Source organism: Morone saxatilis, unplaced genomic scaffold (genome assembly GCF_004916995.1).
Source record: "Morone saxatilis isolate NCDOM2014 unplaced genomic scaffold, NCSU_SB_2.0 Contig4, whole genome shotgun sequence".
NCBI classification, from domain to species: domain Eukaryota; kingdom Metazoa; phylum Chordata; class Actinopteri; family Moronidae; genus Morone; species Morone saxatilis.
The window spans coordinates 8,570,560-8,586,706 of NW_023339984.1; the positions used below are offsets into that span (position 1 = coordinate 8,570,560).

General features: G+C 41.3%; 1 protein-coding gene across 1 annotated transcript in view; it reads left to right on the top strand.

Moving 5' to 3' along the window:
• The window catches only part of LOC118338178 (adhesion G protein-coupled receptor L3-like), a 225,448-nt gene that overhangs the window by 27,002 nt on the left and 182,299 nt on the right, over window positions 1-16,147 (top strand). The window contains exon 4 of the mRNA XM_035675435.1: window positions 15,139-15,224. The gene's annotated coding sequence lies outside the window, so the exon portion shown is untranslated. The remainder of the gene's footprint in view (window positions 1-15,138; window positions 15,225-16,147) is intronic.

Sequence of the window (16,147 nt, forward strand, 5' to 3'; positions counted from 1 at the left end):
TATCAAATGCCCTACGCGGGTGAATTAAGGGGGGGGCATATATAACCTTTATCAAATAATTCCCCCGTATTATTAGCAGCAATTACTTACTGGAGAGTTTTTGTAAATTATTAAATAAATTATTGGAGATGTTTTAACTGATCATAGTGTTCATCATAGTGACAGGATCAGCCAGAGCCTTAAATAACCTTTATTTACAGCAATCAATGTGAGCAGTGAGTCTCCAAACAGGAAGCAGTGTGTGAGGGTGAAACCGTGTATCTTTGCATGTGTTGATCAGCAGCAGTCAGACCAGTTGGACCAGTTCAACAGAAACAGCACTGGTCACCAGCGAGGACGGTGTTAGTCACTAGAGCCCGACCAATGTATCAATCAGCCAATATTGGCCGGTCACAGACATATCGGTATCATATCGGTATTGTATCCCTGTATATGTGATCACATATGATAAAATATATCTGCTGATATATAATGCAGTACGATGCATGTGGTGTGAAGCTCTCCTGTAAACACCCACTTAGGTATTTTCTGTGCGGCTCATTCGATCTCTGCTCCAGTTGAATGATGAATTAAAGCTGAGCACAGCGATGAACAGGCCCTCGCACACAGTTCGCGGTCAGGGGTCCCTTTTTCAGATAAGTCACAGATTTTTATATCACCTTCCTACGATTGGCTCCATGATGTGCTTTAAAACAGTCATCTTCTGTGTTTGTGGTTTCGGGGGGGGCTTTATTTTGAAACAGCTTGTGTTATTGAAACCGTTCCAACCGCGAGGTTGTAAACAGAACAAACATTTAAACCCAGTGAAGGTGAACATAGTGAAATGGAACCAAACAGAATGATGATTTGATTGTTTCAGCACAGAGAACGAGTTCAGTGTTCATGGAATCCATGAAACGTATCAATGTGCATTTTATAGGCTTAAAGTCAATTTGGACTCTAAGCTAGATAATCTGTTCACTTGCTCCAGTTGACGCTCCGGCTAAGTTAGTGTAAATATTGACGTGATACCGTGAATGAACGACAAAATACTTCCACACTGGTGATTTCAGAGTAGCAAGAGGGGCTTCGATTTCGGTCGGTTGATGTGTATTTTTTAACTGGCTGCAGCCTAAAATTAGAGGAGTGTTGACGCCGCAGTTCAGCACGTGTGTTTTTGCGTCTTGGCATACATGCTGGACGTGACATTGGGGGTGTGGCTGCATCGTCGATTCTACCTTTGAGTTCGAAGTTTGAGATTGAGATGTAATTTCGATCGATTTTGATTTAAAATCGAAATTGTGACACCCCTAATGATTAAATGTTTGATTTTTTTAATTCCTATTTTTGAATATTTCTTCATGTAAGAAATAAAAAGCTTCTCTCTGTCTTGCTATAGGTTGGTGAACTGTGTAAATACCTGAGATTATGATGGAAACAAGTGCAGTACTGAATTCTTCTAATGTAAAATCTGATATGCTTTGTTTTATAAATATATTGGAATGTTGTCAGTAAACCAAACGCCAACTTTTTTAGCCACTGAGGGATGAGGAGCTTACCTTTTTTCAGAATTTGTATTGCAATGTTGGCAAGGTTTAATCATTCAAACCCCACCACAGGACTGCTGAGCTTGTGATATTGAATAAAAAAAAAAACACCCTCCCCCTTTTAAGCCCCATTCCTTTCCCCTCCACCCTCGTGCAGTTTTGTCATTCCATAACAAGGGTCACAGTCTCCCATTGTCTCCCTATAGCATTCCTGGGCATGGTAGAATTGACTGGTCCTGCTGGGTGAGCGGTGCAGTATAATATCCATACATCATTGGGAAGACAGAATGACAGACAGTGGGAGTTGAGATGTCAGATCGTCCTCTCCAGGCAACTGACATCCACTCCCTTCCTGTTCTCCACAGTGATACTCTATCTTCTGACAGAGGCTGCATTGATAGTTGCAGTCCCCCGCTTCCGCATCTCGCTAGTGCACTTGACATGTTCATGAAATACATTTTCTGAAGTTGAATGGTGCAGGAATAATTCTGCTTCCAATTAATGTTTTTTTAAGGTTCTCCAAGAGGCTCAGAACATACAGTCACAGAGATATAAATACTATTTGTTCATCGACTGCCATATTATAATTGGTTCACTACTGTATGCATGCAAAGATTGATAGCTAGATTAATCTCATCAAAATGTTAAGCTTTTATAATCTTCTCATGGACCCCTTTTACCCTCTCATACATAATAAATGTAGCTAAAAGTCAGGCTGTCATAGAGCAAATAGCTTAACACAGTAGCATGCTAGTTCCACATGGAAAATAGGAAACTGCAGCATGCCACCAGACAATGAGCTCACTCAGGTCAGTGTAGGTCAACCATGTATGGAATTTCTGCCCATAATGATTAATAAGGTAGGTGTAGTTATTGCCTTGGAAGTCATCAGTGGAATGCTGGAGGTAAGCTATAATCCAGTTTCATTACACCTGTGCCTGCGATTTCTCCTTCTTAATACATTGTTCTTTCTTTTTCTGTTACTTTTGTGTGCTATACAGCCTCGACTAATGAACAGCCCATTATTGATTGGTATAGACAACAAGGATTGCTTTGTTCTACAATTTCTTATCAGTTCAGTCTCTCCCAAAGAGGTATTGAAAGCCGCAGAAAGACATACCACTTCTTTTGGTGTCTCCCGACCAAAAGTCCATTTAGCAGGGGTTCTGTTGTCACTCGTGAGCGCTGTATTAAAGGTTAGGCTCCTGTAATCTTGTTTATGTTTTTGGTCAGTAGTAAGCCTCCCTAAGCCAGCTTTGTGTCAAACACAGCTGGAGAGGCCTTTACAATTGCAACAGAGCAGAAATAATTGGTCCAGCAGCTTGGATGCAGCCATGACACACAGGTAATTTGCTAATTTCTGTCTCTCAGCTGGTGTTATCAGTGCAGGAAGCTGTGGTCTTTGGAAATAATTTGTAATAGTGATTGAAAATCTTTGTTACTTGTAGAAATGGAAATTAAGCAGGGATAAACAACTTGTTTTTTTTTGTTTTTTTGCCAATTCCTCCAGTCAGACAATTTCCTAGTTTTTGATTGTATGTTTGAGGGGGACAAATCAAATTCTAATAATACAATAATTAAACATGGCCCCATGAAATCTTCAATTAAGTGCCTCCACCACTTTTCCCCTTGTCGGCTTGGTTGTTTCCTGCTGTACAGTATCTATTACTGCAAACAAAGTGGACGTGCTCATCTAGTGGATTGCCTCAGATAGGTTGTCAATAACCCGACCTTCCATACAATCAACATGAGTCCTGCATACATGATGCCATAACAGTCCCAAGAGAAGTATTTTCCACCGAATTCAGCATGGATGACTTTGAGCAGGCCACCTCCAGCTGATGGGAAAATTTGGATTGGAAAGTCTGTAGAAGCCACTTTTAATTATACTGGCAGTAAAGGATGAAATTGAGCAGGAATGAAGTGCTTTTTGTGCATCGATTTTTCTCTGCATCTGTGGACGCACTGGAGAGCGAGGGAGAGACAATTGTAACCTTCCCTATCGCTGCACTGCAGGCAAACGAGGGGGGCTCGATGCATGGCCCCCTTTTTTTCTGCTTTATTTTTAATACAATGAGAGCATGTACATCAAACCATCCTTCTTATCTAATTAGGAAATGCCATTGAATTGAAAAGGAACTCAGGCAGGTCTGGAAAGAGGCCACACAAGCACTTTACCTTGATAGAGTTTTGATGGTCTTTGTGATCTGTTTTCACATCTGACAAACTTCGGCCAACCTTTGGTGTGGATTTTTGTAACTTGGATGACAAGGTGTGGCAAGGCCTGTTGATGGATCCTTTGAGCTCTTTCTACAGCTTTCCCCTAAGGATTTATGCCCATTTCAGGCGCTGTTTCCAGTAATCTTAAGCCTTTATTTTGGCAGAATGTCACCTCACCTGGGTATCGGGAGAGTGACGTCCACCTTGATTGCCCTCAGGTCCCCGCAGGATTCCTGCCCGAATCGTCTTCTGCAGATGACTCTAGACTATAAAAAGATCAGTTACTTTTAAAAAAGATGACAGCCTGGCTTTTGTTTGCTTGTTTTTTTAGATGACGCTTCCTCCTGTTTTCTTGAGAACTTCCCCTGACCGCGTGCTTTGCACAGTCACACCAGCAGATGCGACAATTCGTCATGCATAAGAAACCCCACTCCGGCAGCCATCTGTCTCCTTGTGTCTGTTACCATGCACCGGCAGTTTGTTTTCGTACCCATTACCCATATACAATTTTAATGGCATGCAAAATATGCTGAACCAATCTCATGACCTGCGAACCTCATTCTAAAATCTCATTCCCGACCTATACATGACCCAAGTAACAGAAACCAGAAAATATACTGACTGTCACCATATATAGTTTCTGAGACTTGTGGAAAGGTTTGCCATTTGTTGCCCCGATATAATGTTACCTTCACTGGAGAGCTGGAATGAATTATTATGCCCAGTTAAAATAAATTTGACTCCCCCTACCTGATTCCTAGATGACCTAACAAAAACAACATGCCAAACCATAACAGGTAAAAAGCAAGAAGGTCAGAGGGATCACTCTTACTTCTCTGGGAACTGATACCAAATTCAGGAGCCACTTGTCCATTTCACCAAGTCAAGTGACAATATGAACCCCAGTGCATAGTCATAAGCCTACTTAAACACAATGGAACAGGGTGTGGAATTGGACCATTCCTATTGCTAGACAAGAACATTTACATTAACGTATGTTTTTTTTCCAATCAAATTGCTTTCTACAGCTACGATATGGTTAAGATTAGAGAACGATTGTGGTTATAGGAAATAAATTATGGTTTAGCCAATTAAAACACTTATTATAAGGGAAAGAATGTAGTCAATAAAAAGACAATTGTCAATTGCATATCTGTTTCCACTTTACTATCTATGGTATTGAATTCTACCCTGTTAGTATTTAAAAAAATAAAATAAAATTCTCTCATATTAGTGTAATTAAACATTTTAATTTAATTTAATGGTATTGTTATTTTTGCTATTAAAACTCTACTCTACTTTACTAGTACTACTAATGATAAGTGTAAATCTTGGGGTGAGGAATTGTCTAATATGGTCATAATTCCTAGGATACTGGGCTAAAGGTTAGACAGTTGTGGCGGTGACTCTCTTGTACTTGCAACGTGCCCAATTAGACAGTACCAGCAGGGGAATGTGGAGAATATGCTTGCTGCTTCAAAGATCCTTTTAGTAGAGCATTGGTAACCACAGCACACTGCTGCTCACCATTATGATTGTTTCTGATATCCTCTCCCACTGCCCCCCACCTTTTTTTCATTAGTCATAGCCCTGTTTAGACGACAAAATGTAACATTTCTGGTGACAGTTGGACGTTGGAGGTGAGATTTGGGAGACTTTAGGGGGGCTTTAGAGGTGCTTTCAGAGTGTAGCGTAAAGGTTATCCATACCTTCTTCTTTATACCGCTGGCAAATGCACCTACTGTAGAACATCCAAGCGTTTCATTTCTCTCTGTTTTTGTGCCGCCCCTTCTTATAATTCCAAGCATAAACACACCATTTTTCCTCACATTGTAGCCATGCGTTAACGAGGCAAGATACTGTTCCTATTCCCATTCATTCAGTTCAGCCACATTTGCTCATTGCAGGTGACCTGATGAGAACATGGCCCTTATCTCTCGCTGTGCTCAAGAAGAATTGAAAACGTCTCTTCAGCCCATATTGTCACATTAAAGCAGTCGATAGCCACATGCTATCACATCAGCCACTAGCATGGAATAATGCAGTGCAGGTTTTCAGTGATAGAAAGATGCCTATCATTCTTTGCTGAGCTTTTACTCTCCTCAGGGCTATGTGTTTAATATGACTACAAATGTGATTTAGTGGACAGATAGCCTTGGGACTCGGGGGTTGCTGCTGCCGAGACCTCTGGTGTGTTAGTATATGGCACCAGCCTATGTAGGTTAAGGTTATCTTGCTCATGTTGGATATGTTGTGGAACTGGATATAGCAGAGGAATTCTTATTGAAAGGGAGAGGATGAGGTTAAGGTTGGTGAACAATCACCAAGGCTTCTTTCTTCACTATCACAGGCAACAACCCTGACCACAAAACTTTTGGTAATTCCAGTTATTTCACAATTTTCTGCAGTTTCGTTCTTCAGTGATTATTTGTTGCTTATCCCTTGTGAGCAGACTTGTCCTTCCTGCTCTCTTGCAGAGCATCAAATTCATGCGACATGTTTTCCTTCAACTCTCATCCCACCCTGTCTATATTCATCCTCGATTCAATTACTTTTTGGTTTCAGCAGAGACTAGTTCTATACTATATTGCTCTCCGATGCGTGTTGCTACCCCACAGATTTATGTCAGCGCTGAAGGATGGCTGTCCAATTTTCTGCATGGATAGCGGTGCTGGTGGCATTGTGTGTGTTTTAAAAGCTCTCGTCAGATGTGCGTTAGGGACGTATGGACCACACAGCCATGTAATTCTTCCAGACACTGGCCATTTCTGTCACATCCTGCCATTAGCTTGTGTATCACAATGATTTGTCATGCGAGTTCTTTTGGACTGGCTGTGAGAGTGTCTGAGTATACGTGTGTGCGCTTTCGTATGCATTGGATCGGATTTGAAACCATAATTCACATGCGTGTCTTAGTATTTAAATGACTGAAATTGGCAGATTTCTTCGCATCACTAGTTATTAATTTGAGAGATTATAAAAAACTGTTCCCACCTCAATGGTCACTTTGTTCGTTCTTGTAAAGGGGAATGAATACCAAATTAATCAAACCAGTTACATTTGTTTTTGGAATTTTTAATTTTTGCAGAATGATTGGAGGAAATTGGTTTTCGGTGATGTTTAGAAAAGGTAAAATGTATTGTTTCTCCTTTCAGTGGCTTGCTTTTCTTTGACAGATCTGGCACATACTGGTGATAAATGGAATAAAACTCTGCAGAACTATGTAGACTCTGCTACATGATAGAGTGGAGTATATAACTCCATAATCATTTATTCTGAGTAAAGTCTTCCAAGCCTTTCCACTTTTAGCCTATATGTCACTGCTATTGTCAACTATTCACCTATTGAGGCCTATAAAACCCACTTTTTTGCCTCAACATAGTCAACGTTATCTCAGCAGAATCTGTCTACAGTAGATATTGAAGACAACCTAAATCTGTCACATACCAGTGGACAGCTACCCAGCATGGGGTCACACAGCCCATTACTGTGTTGATGCAGTTATAGTCTTTCTTTGTAGTCAGAGTGAAAGGTTGACATGCCCCCAGATGACCGCCCCCTCCTCACAGGGGTCCTGTGATATCTCGGTTGTCTCCTTCCAGGCCTGAATGGGCACATTGTGCTGTTGCCCGCTGCTGCTCTGCAGACCACTAGGTCCTCCACACACACCTGTCAAGCCATGTCCTTGGCGCCTTGGGTGCTGAGACACTCCAGAGCCCCCTGCTGCACACATGGTTATTGAACCCTTGCACACCCATGCAAACACACATACACACACCTAAAAGGAGTCATATATAAAGAAATAAACACTTGTGGCTACTCAGATCTCAAATACACAGGTATACTCAGAGACATACACAATTGAATTTCACATAAACAACGAGCATGCACACTTTCTCTCTCTCACACACACACACACACACACACACTCAAAGACTTGACTTTATTGGAAACACACCTCACTCCCCCTTGCCTATGCTAAGGTTATACTCAGTGTGTAGGTCGGCTTCAGAATTCAGAAAGGGTCAAGTTCCATATTTGTCAGGGTGGGGAGGGCAAGGGCACAGACGGTTGGTTGAGGTGCACACGCTTGCACATGGAAACAGGATTCAGAACTAAACTACCTGTAATACGATCCACTGCTTCAATCAGTTGCAGGTTTTCTGGTTTTGAGTTGAGAGGGGAACTACTGGGGGACATAGCGTCCTTTCCTTCCATATAGAAAGTATGTGTGGTTTACATTAGTGCCGAAATGATTAAAGGAAAAGCGGTCAGGACCAATTTTAGATCAGTTTCAGAGCTGGAACTGTTAGTTGAAAAAAAATTACAATAATTTTAATTATTGATTAATTGTTGAAGTCATTTTCAAAAAATGCCCCCATCTAGTTAAAGCTTCTTAAATGGTTTTCTTAGTCTTCTATTGTAGCAAAATGAATGTCTTTGGGTTTTGGACCATTGGTCAGAGAAAACAAGAAATCAAGATGTCATTTTGGACTCGGGGAAATTATTATTGTTATAATGGTCAATCATTTTTCATTATTTTATTACATTTCATACACCAAATAATCAACCCATTTAAAAAAAAAGATTGTCACATTAAAGCTATAATGAAAATGATTGTCAGTTGGAGCCCTAACTCATTTAAACTAATGTTATTAAAGGAAAATAACTATTTGTAGGCTGCAGCTTTTCCAATGTCTGTAGCTTTGCTCTTTTTTTTTATATCATTATAAACCAAATCCCCTTGAGTCTTTCAGCCAAAAAAAAAGCCTTGGGCTTGAGAACTTTCAACTGGCATTTGTCCCTATTTTCTGGCATTTTACAGACTAAAGAACTGCTTGGTTTATCAGAAAAATATTGGAGAGAATGCAAATAAATAAGTTGCAGACCTGGCTTCATAAACATTATTTTCTGTGGCATGGCGCCTTTTCAGAGCACACTATAATTCCCTACCCATTGCAGGTAATCCTCTTTTTTGATGTCTTGCAGCACTCATCTCAAGTACGTCCTCTCTGTCTCTCAGAGCGTCTCCTAATGGCCTAGGCCGGTAACTCTCCACAGAACAAATGTGCCCCCACGTGTGGCATTACCATCACAGATAAATGCTAAATGGCTGATTGTACATGCACACAACGTGCACCCTCATGAAGGACCTATGGTGTCAAGTTCCACAAGTGTCACCCATACAATTTTCCCCTCTATTGACTTTTATGTTCTGCTGCAAGGTTGGTCATCGTGGTAGGAATATGTATGTATGACAAGCGTGATTATCATAATGATATTCCCCTGCTAAGGTAAACAGCGCCCTGGCCCCAGGAGAAGGGAATATTTCCATGTGAATGTATGGTGTTTTGACAGCTTATTTTTGACATACATTTCATGCATTTAGTATTGGGCGCCGCAGACATAAAGCCTTTTAAGAATCGGCTCTGAGCTGGGATTGCTGGTGAGATCATGTGATAACCGAAATCTCGTTCTGGCTTAAGAAGCAATCTAGGGCCCGAGGACTACAAAAACATGATATTTACATAAATATTCAAACACATGAGCTTGCATACACCCACGAATAAATATTTAAAAGGGTGGTGCTGTGTACCACTTAAGCTGAATGCATTATTCCGGAGGCTGTGTGTGTTCATCACCTCGATCTTTTGTGTGTTTCACAGACGCACACAAATAGACGCAAACATGAACACGCTCATGCATACAGTTCATACTAACCTGCAGACTCATATCCCAAGGTTCCAATTTCTTTCCAATTAAGGCCAATTAGGGCCCGTGTATAAGGAAGTCTTCAGGGAAGGACCGTAGTGTTTGGTGTTGTACGTCCCTCATCACCTTCTTCTCATCAGTATGCAAACCAAGTAAAACACAAGATAATGACAGATGAAGGGAGAAAGAATCACGACACGAGACAAGCGGGTATTAAGAAAGGTACGGGGCAGAGTTTGAGTGAGACTAAAAAAGAGAGAGCAGACATGTAAGTATACATAATCTTCCTGCAGTCGCCAGCAACCTCAGTCAATTGTTATCAGCTTCTCTGAATTTAATGTGACCCTTGGGGGTAAGGATGCTGCCCATGCATTATAAATGCTGCCCATTGACTTTGGTTGGTAAGCTGTTCCTCCCTTCCGAATGAGCAGTCCCTAACAGGATATGATTACCTAACCGATAGTAGCAGTGTAATGTAATTTGTCCAATTTTCCTTTAAATGAAAAGAGGGCTTGTTTGTACTTCACACCTTGCTACAGTGATGAATTGTTCTCCTTTTTGCCTTTTACCTTTTTCACAACATCGGCTGGATTAAAACACTAAATATATGCAGGCTCTTTCTCACAGCGCGAGAGGTGTAATAGTTACACTAGGTGAAAGTCACGGTACGTTATACTAGAAGTGCGGTTTACCTGAGGGCGCAAAGTAAGTCTTTATGAAGCCTGGTTATTTCTGTCTCTGAGAGCAGCTCATTTGAAAGTCTGCATAATCTATGAAAGAGCTTCAAGTAGTCGAATAAGTACCAGTAACGGCGCATATTGCACACTTCACACAGGAGTATATAGGTTACTCAAGGCTGACTCTACTTGTAACAGATGCCGCAAATTTCAATACATTTTGTGTTCATTAGCCATATCTCCTTTACCTTTGGCTTCAGCATGCACAGGCCGGCTTGTCGGTTACAGTGTCACAACCACAGGGTCATTTAATTTAAAGCCCTGCTCCGCCGATTAGGGCTTTTGTTGTGAGGCAGCCGTGACTACTGTAACGCTGGTGTTTGGGTCAGCGATGGGCACAATAGCTTAGTTACTCTCGCTGACTTCCTCACTATTGCCTCGCCCTTTCTTTCTCAGCACATTTTCCACTTGGCTGATAAAATAAGCCACTCTTTGATGAGCTTTCGGCAGGCCACGGTGCCGTGCCTCAGTAAATGCTTTTATAGAGACACACCACAGGCTGTCGACTTGGATCAGTCATACAGCGGTTGCAGGCGTCCACAGCTTTCTCATATGTTCTTTTGTCTCCTTTTTTACATACAATGATAAGCTGGTTGCTAGAGCCGCTAATATATTTCAAAAAATGCCCTAAAACTAGAATGTGCAACTCTTTGCCTTGAGGCAGAAAGGCTATTGTTAGTCCTGCCCTGTTCTCTCTTCAGCTGGTCAAATTCATGACCCTGTACTATTCATCAGAATTATTTGTCTACCTTGAAAGAGCGTGAAGCCCGAGGGTGAGGTAACCAACAGCTGCAACGTCAAGACAGGCTGTCGAGAAGCAGACGACAAGTGCAGCCAATCCAAAAAAAGAAAAAATAATTTATGATTTTGGTTGTGGTCTTGTCTGCATCATGTTTAGCTTTGCACTTCTGCTTGGCACTATTTGGTACTACTCCACTGTTGTTAAGCATCTACATAAAAAAAAGCATCTACATTAAGTGTTTCATTTGGATGATGGTCTACTTTCTCGTTCTCATTCGTCGTCGTTTCAGTTGACACTCCTGCTCCTGTCTCCTTTTTTTAGTAGTTGGGAAAAAACAGTTAAGAAATACCCTCATTATTTTGTATGCTTTTGTTCAGGTGTTAGATTGCTTGTTTTATGCTTATTTATACATCTGAAATTGAGTCAACAATGGCTAGATCCAACATCTTTGATGAATTCAGTTTGACATAATCAACAGAGACTTTGTAAGCTAATTGAGGTCAACTAATTTATTTGTACGCTTTTCAAGGAAATGCTAATCAGCTTTAATATTGTTAATACTGCTATTACACAACAGACTGTTGTGAACACCCTGATAGCTTTACCTTTTTCACCCTGTTTCAGTGCTTTCTTTATGTTTGTTGAAATGGACATTATAAACGGATGATGAAACTCTACATTTTGTTATGGTAGAAAATCATTGTTACACCCAACATTACTGTCGGGCGTGGTCAGAAATACTGTCCGTTGCACTTGTGACCACATTCAGCAATGATGTCCAGCACACTGTACCACAGTGAATCACTTTTAGGGTGTGAAATGAGATTTGGGTGGAAGTTCATAGAAGTGAACGCAGAATAGTTAGCCTGTGTTTCATCACTCTGTAATTTGGAAAATGCTCCTTTCACCATGGGAACTGAAAAACAGAGAACAGTAGATAATGTGACAAAGAAAAGGGCCAAAGACATTCTTCCAAGGGACATTTTTTGTGCGTGTGTTAATGTTATAAAGTTGCTACAGGCAGTACTTCCTTCTGGTTTTGTGCTTTTTCTGCAATGGTGAATCATTGACTTACAGATATCGAGTGATCCATGGCTGGCTTACTTGGCAGGCCAACAAAACTCTTTTACATCACTTTCTGCTCTCTGTAATATCCTTAACAGTCAGTGAAAAGTTAATAACATGATGTAAAACCAAAATCCCGCTGTCAGTTTCGTCTGGTCTGGTATCCCAGCAAGCCTTTCTTGAAGATGAAACCCATTCTTCTTTTTTGCTGTTATTTCAAATGACGCTTACAAGGATGTTTTAAGACAAAACTGTTGTATTTTTGTGTTTCTTCCTGTTCATAAAAGACCAACAGAATGGCACCATCATCTCCATTTCTGTAGTTTTTGAGTGTAGCATTACATGACATGTATGCGTTGTTGGAATCCTTTACCTAACCTTTTACACATCACTGTTTTAGGCTTTCACTTTAAAAGCGCTGAATTAAAACTTCCAGGACTCTTAGCCGAGAACCAGTTCGCCCTGTCAGTCTGTGAAGCTACCGTTAATGTGAGCAAACATTGATGTTAACGATAACTTAAGCTTGCTGAGCTCTGAACAGTAGCATTCAGGCTGCCTGTCCAATATCAAAAGCATTGTCGGACACGACTTACTTGCAGCTCATCATTATTACCATGATTAGCCAACTATACAGCTGCACCTGTAAATTTTGAAAGTCGTGATTATATTTGAATATTTTTGAGTAATGCTAAGTACTTAGAAATTTGAGTTTTTCTATATAAAACTAGCCAAGTTTACTTCTAACTTGACTTTTCTCCAAGTGGCTGGATGATAAATGTATTATATAATTCTTCTGTCATTACATTATCGGATTTTATTCACGTACAGACAAGATAGATTTGTGATTGTGCTTGGTGCACTCACATCTTGTTCAAAACAAATACAGGCCAGTTAGTTAGATAGTTAGATTTATAGAAACTCATTTAAAATGCAATTGCGATATTGCTTGGAAAAACTGCGTGGTGTTGGAGTGTGAACTCAGCACAGTCCTGAAACAGTGATGCTTTCATTAATGAGCAACCTTCCATTAATAAGCAGCTATCTCTCACTGTGTCACATTGGGTCATCCATGCCTTGTACTTCAATAGAATTGCATATCTTTGGAATGAACATCCTAGTAGTAATGGTACAGGATTACCGTGAGTGCCTGGAACAGCCTGGTGCACATTTCTCTGGTCCAAGACCCTTTGAAGATATTTGGGAATTTTCAGTTCTCAACTACTGCCAGTTCTTTAACACAGATGATTATAAGAGAGCAGGTTGGAATTGGGCTCTGACAGTGTTTCTGCTCAATGAGGAAGATCAGGGAGAAAAGCAGTGAATATGAGTTTTATAAGAGGTAAATATGTAAAATTAAAGACTTTTACAATTGCTACAATTACGGTAAATGTGTCTAGCTGTCTGGATCCAGTGTAAGCTGATGATGAAAGCCAACTACGGACCATTAAACTGTCCGGAATATAATTTTTATTTTCTGTTGTCTGTGAACTCGCTCTCTCCTTTTGTGCATCAGTTTGCGGGTTAGGATTGCTGCAATATGGTGTGATTGTGTTCCTTTCCAAACACTTCCAGGCTTGCTAAATGACTGGCAGATGCTCTGTTGACCAAACTAGCTTCAGCGGTTCAGCTGAATTGACCTGTGGCATCTGCTTTCTCCGCCAAAGTCTCAAATTTGATCAAACATAATGAACAGCAGGTTTGATGCAGCACGTACCCGACACTTGTTCAGAAGCCAAGCCCGGTCGGCCATTGTGCCCAGATGATATTTGGAAGTTTGGCAATATAATTGAGATTTTTTCCCCCTCCTTTCTTTTGTGGCATCTCTGCACAGTTTGAAAAAAAATTAAAAAAAGAACCATTTTTCTCAGCGTGTTTTCGATCAGTGACACATGCACACTATCAAACCTGATGACAGCTACGATATTCAATTTAATTTTTTTTCTATTTTCAAACTGTGCTTTGTTAATAATTTTTAAAGCATGTGCCAGTGCTGCTAAAAGATATGTTGACATGTGACATACAACCCAAATTGGTATGAGTAAAAAAAGAATTCTTTAATTCTGTCTAATCCAATATCTACCTAATTTGCATAGTAAACACAGTACCACTGATTAATCCTTTTTCATTTCGGCTTATTATTCAAGACCTTAACCTGCTATAGACACCTTAATTAACAAAAGCTTTGGTGCTCATCACTTTTATAGCAGGTGATATTTAATTAGAAATCATGTAAAGTTAGTTTGCATCACAATAAGAAGAGGGAGTAAGGTGACATGTTTGTCAGCACTGAAGGTGAAGAAGAAACAAGCTTTTCAATTTGAATACAATTTGAATTTACCTCTGCGAAACTGTTAATGCCGCTCATTAATTCAGCAATAATTAAACACAACCACTTCACCTGTGCACGCTGATATCAGCCCGACAAAAGGATTCATATTGAATATGATGAGTGAAAAATGTAACGACGCGAAGGCTAAAAGCGGGGAAGCGGCACATGCGAAAGATGGATCGATACAAAGGGGAAGAGGCAGAGCAGGAGAGCAAAATGTGTGCGAGGGGAAAATGAGACGGCGCAAAAGGTGACTGGGGGAGGCAGTCATCAAAATGCTAATGCTGTATGGGATATTTACTGCGGAGTGTTAATGCAGTTTAAAACAGGCTCTTTGTCCTGCAGCCCATCACCAAGCCCTGTTGGGCCCTAATAAATCAGCCATTAAAAGCTGATGTGACCTGAATAGCACTTCATACAGCGGCAATCCGCCTCTATCACCAGTGTGGGAACCAGACAACAGCTGAAAAATTTATGAAGATGCCACTTAATGATGGTCGACCCAGAAGAGACGGAAATATAGAGTTGTGTGATGCGACTGTGACAACCTAACACTTCTGGCATTGAAAAGTAATTATTTTCAGGGGTTTATGTTTTTATTTTTTCAAAGTAAATCCACGTCCTGGATGTGCCCAGTTAACAGTGACTTAAAGTCATGTTGGCAGACATTAAAAGTTTCCCCTGCTGGACTTTTTTAATTATGTCCCCTGTCACCTATTTTGAAAGAATAAGTGCTGCAGTGTTGTACTGACGCAAGACTATCCTGTTCTGTCTCCTAACCTCCTTCCTCTCTCTGTTTCCTCACAGGGCAGAACATGGTTTTATTATCTGGAATGTGATACGCAGGATTTGTGAGGAGAACACTCGAGAATCGCACTCCTTCTAACGCCAAGGTATTGTACAGTTTCTATCCCCAGCGAGCTGAAAACGTGTCATCACGTGTCATGAATACGCAATGGAACCCAGATCAAGTGCACAAACAGTAATGAAGAGCATTCACACGGGCCAATTGGGCTTGTTCTCCGTGTGCAATGGGATGTTTATGAAAATTATTCACGATAGGTACTCATCTTCATATGCAAATGTGTGGGACATCAGCGGTAAGCCTTTAATTTCAGCCGCCAGCGACAAGGAGGGCTTTTTTTTTTTTTGGTCGGTAACCATACGTATCTACCGAGCGTGTTTGGATTCCATTCCCTGATGCAAATGATGTTTTCGCTGTAATCATGCAAAAGCGCAGCTGGCTTCCATTTCTCTTCGCCTCTAGTCTGTTGCTCCTTGAACAACCCCCCCCCCGCCTCGCCCCCGCCCCTTAAGTCGACCAACACCTTCACGCGACCGAGCCCCTTCTCGTCACGGCTGTCCTGTTTGTCGATTGTTGTTTCTACAAACCCTCGTGTGGTTGCTGCCCGCGGTTCTGTTGTCCCCACCTCCCCTATCTTCTATTTCCCATCCGGGTCATCTCAGTTGTATGCCAGCGAAAGCCCTCCCCCTTCCCCGCATCCCGTCACACACCGACACACACACACACAGCTTCCCGTCTACCACCTCCAGCCAGACCCTCTCCATACTTAATGGAGGCCACCAGGGCCGTCAGCGTGCCTCCTGTGGATGAGCCTGGGATTGCAATTCCGGGATTGAGGGAGGATGTTTGCGCCTTGCCAGAGTGTTACTTGGTGGGCCTCCGCTGGATGATAGTGTTTGGCCTGCCGGCAGCGTCCCCCCCCACCCCCCAGCGCCACCCCACCACCCCCTCTTCCTCAGTTTCTCACTTCACACACACACTTAACACAAAAACCGATAGGCCCTGCTTACA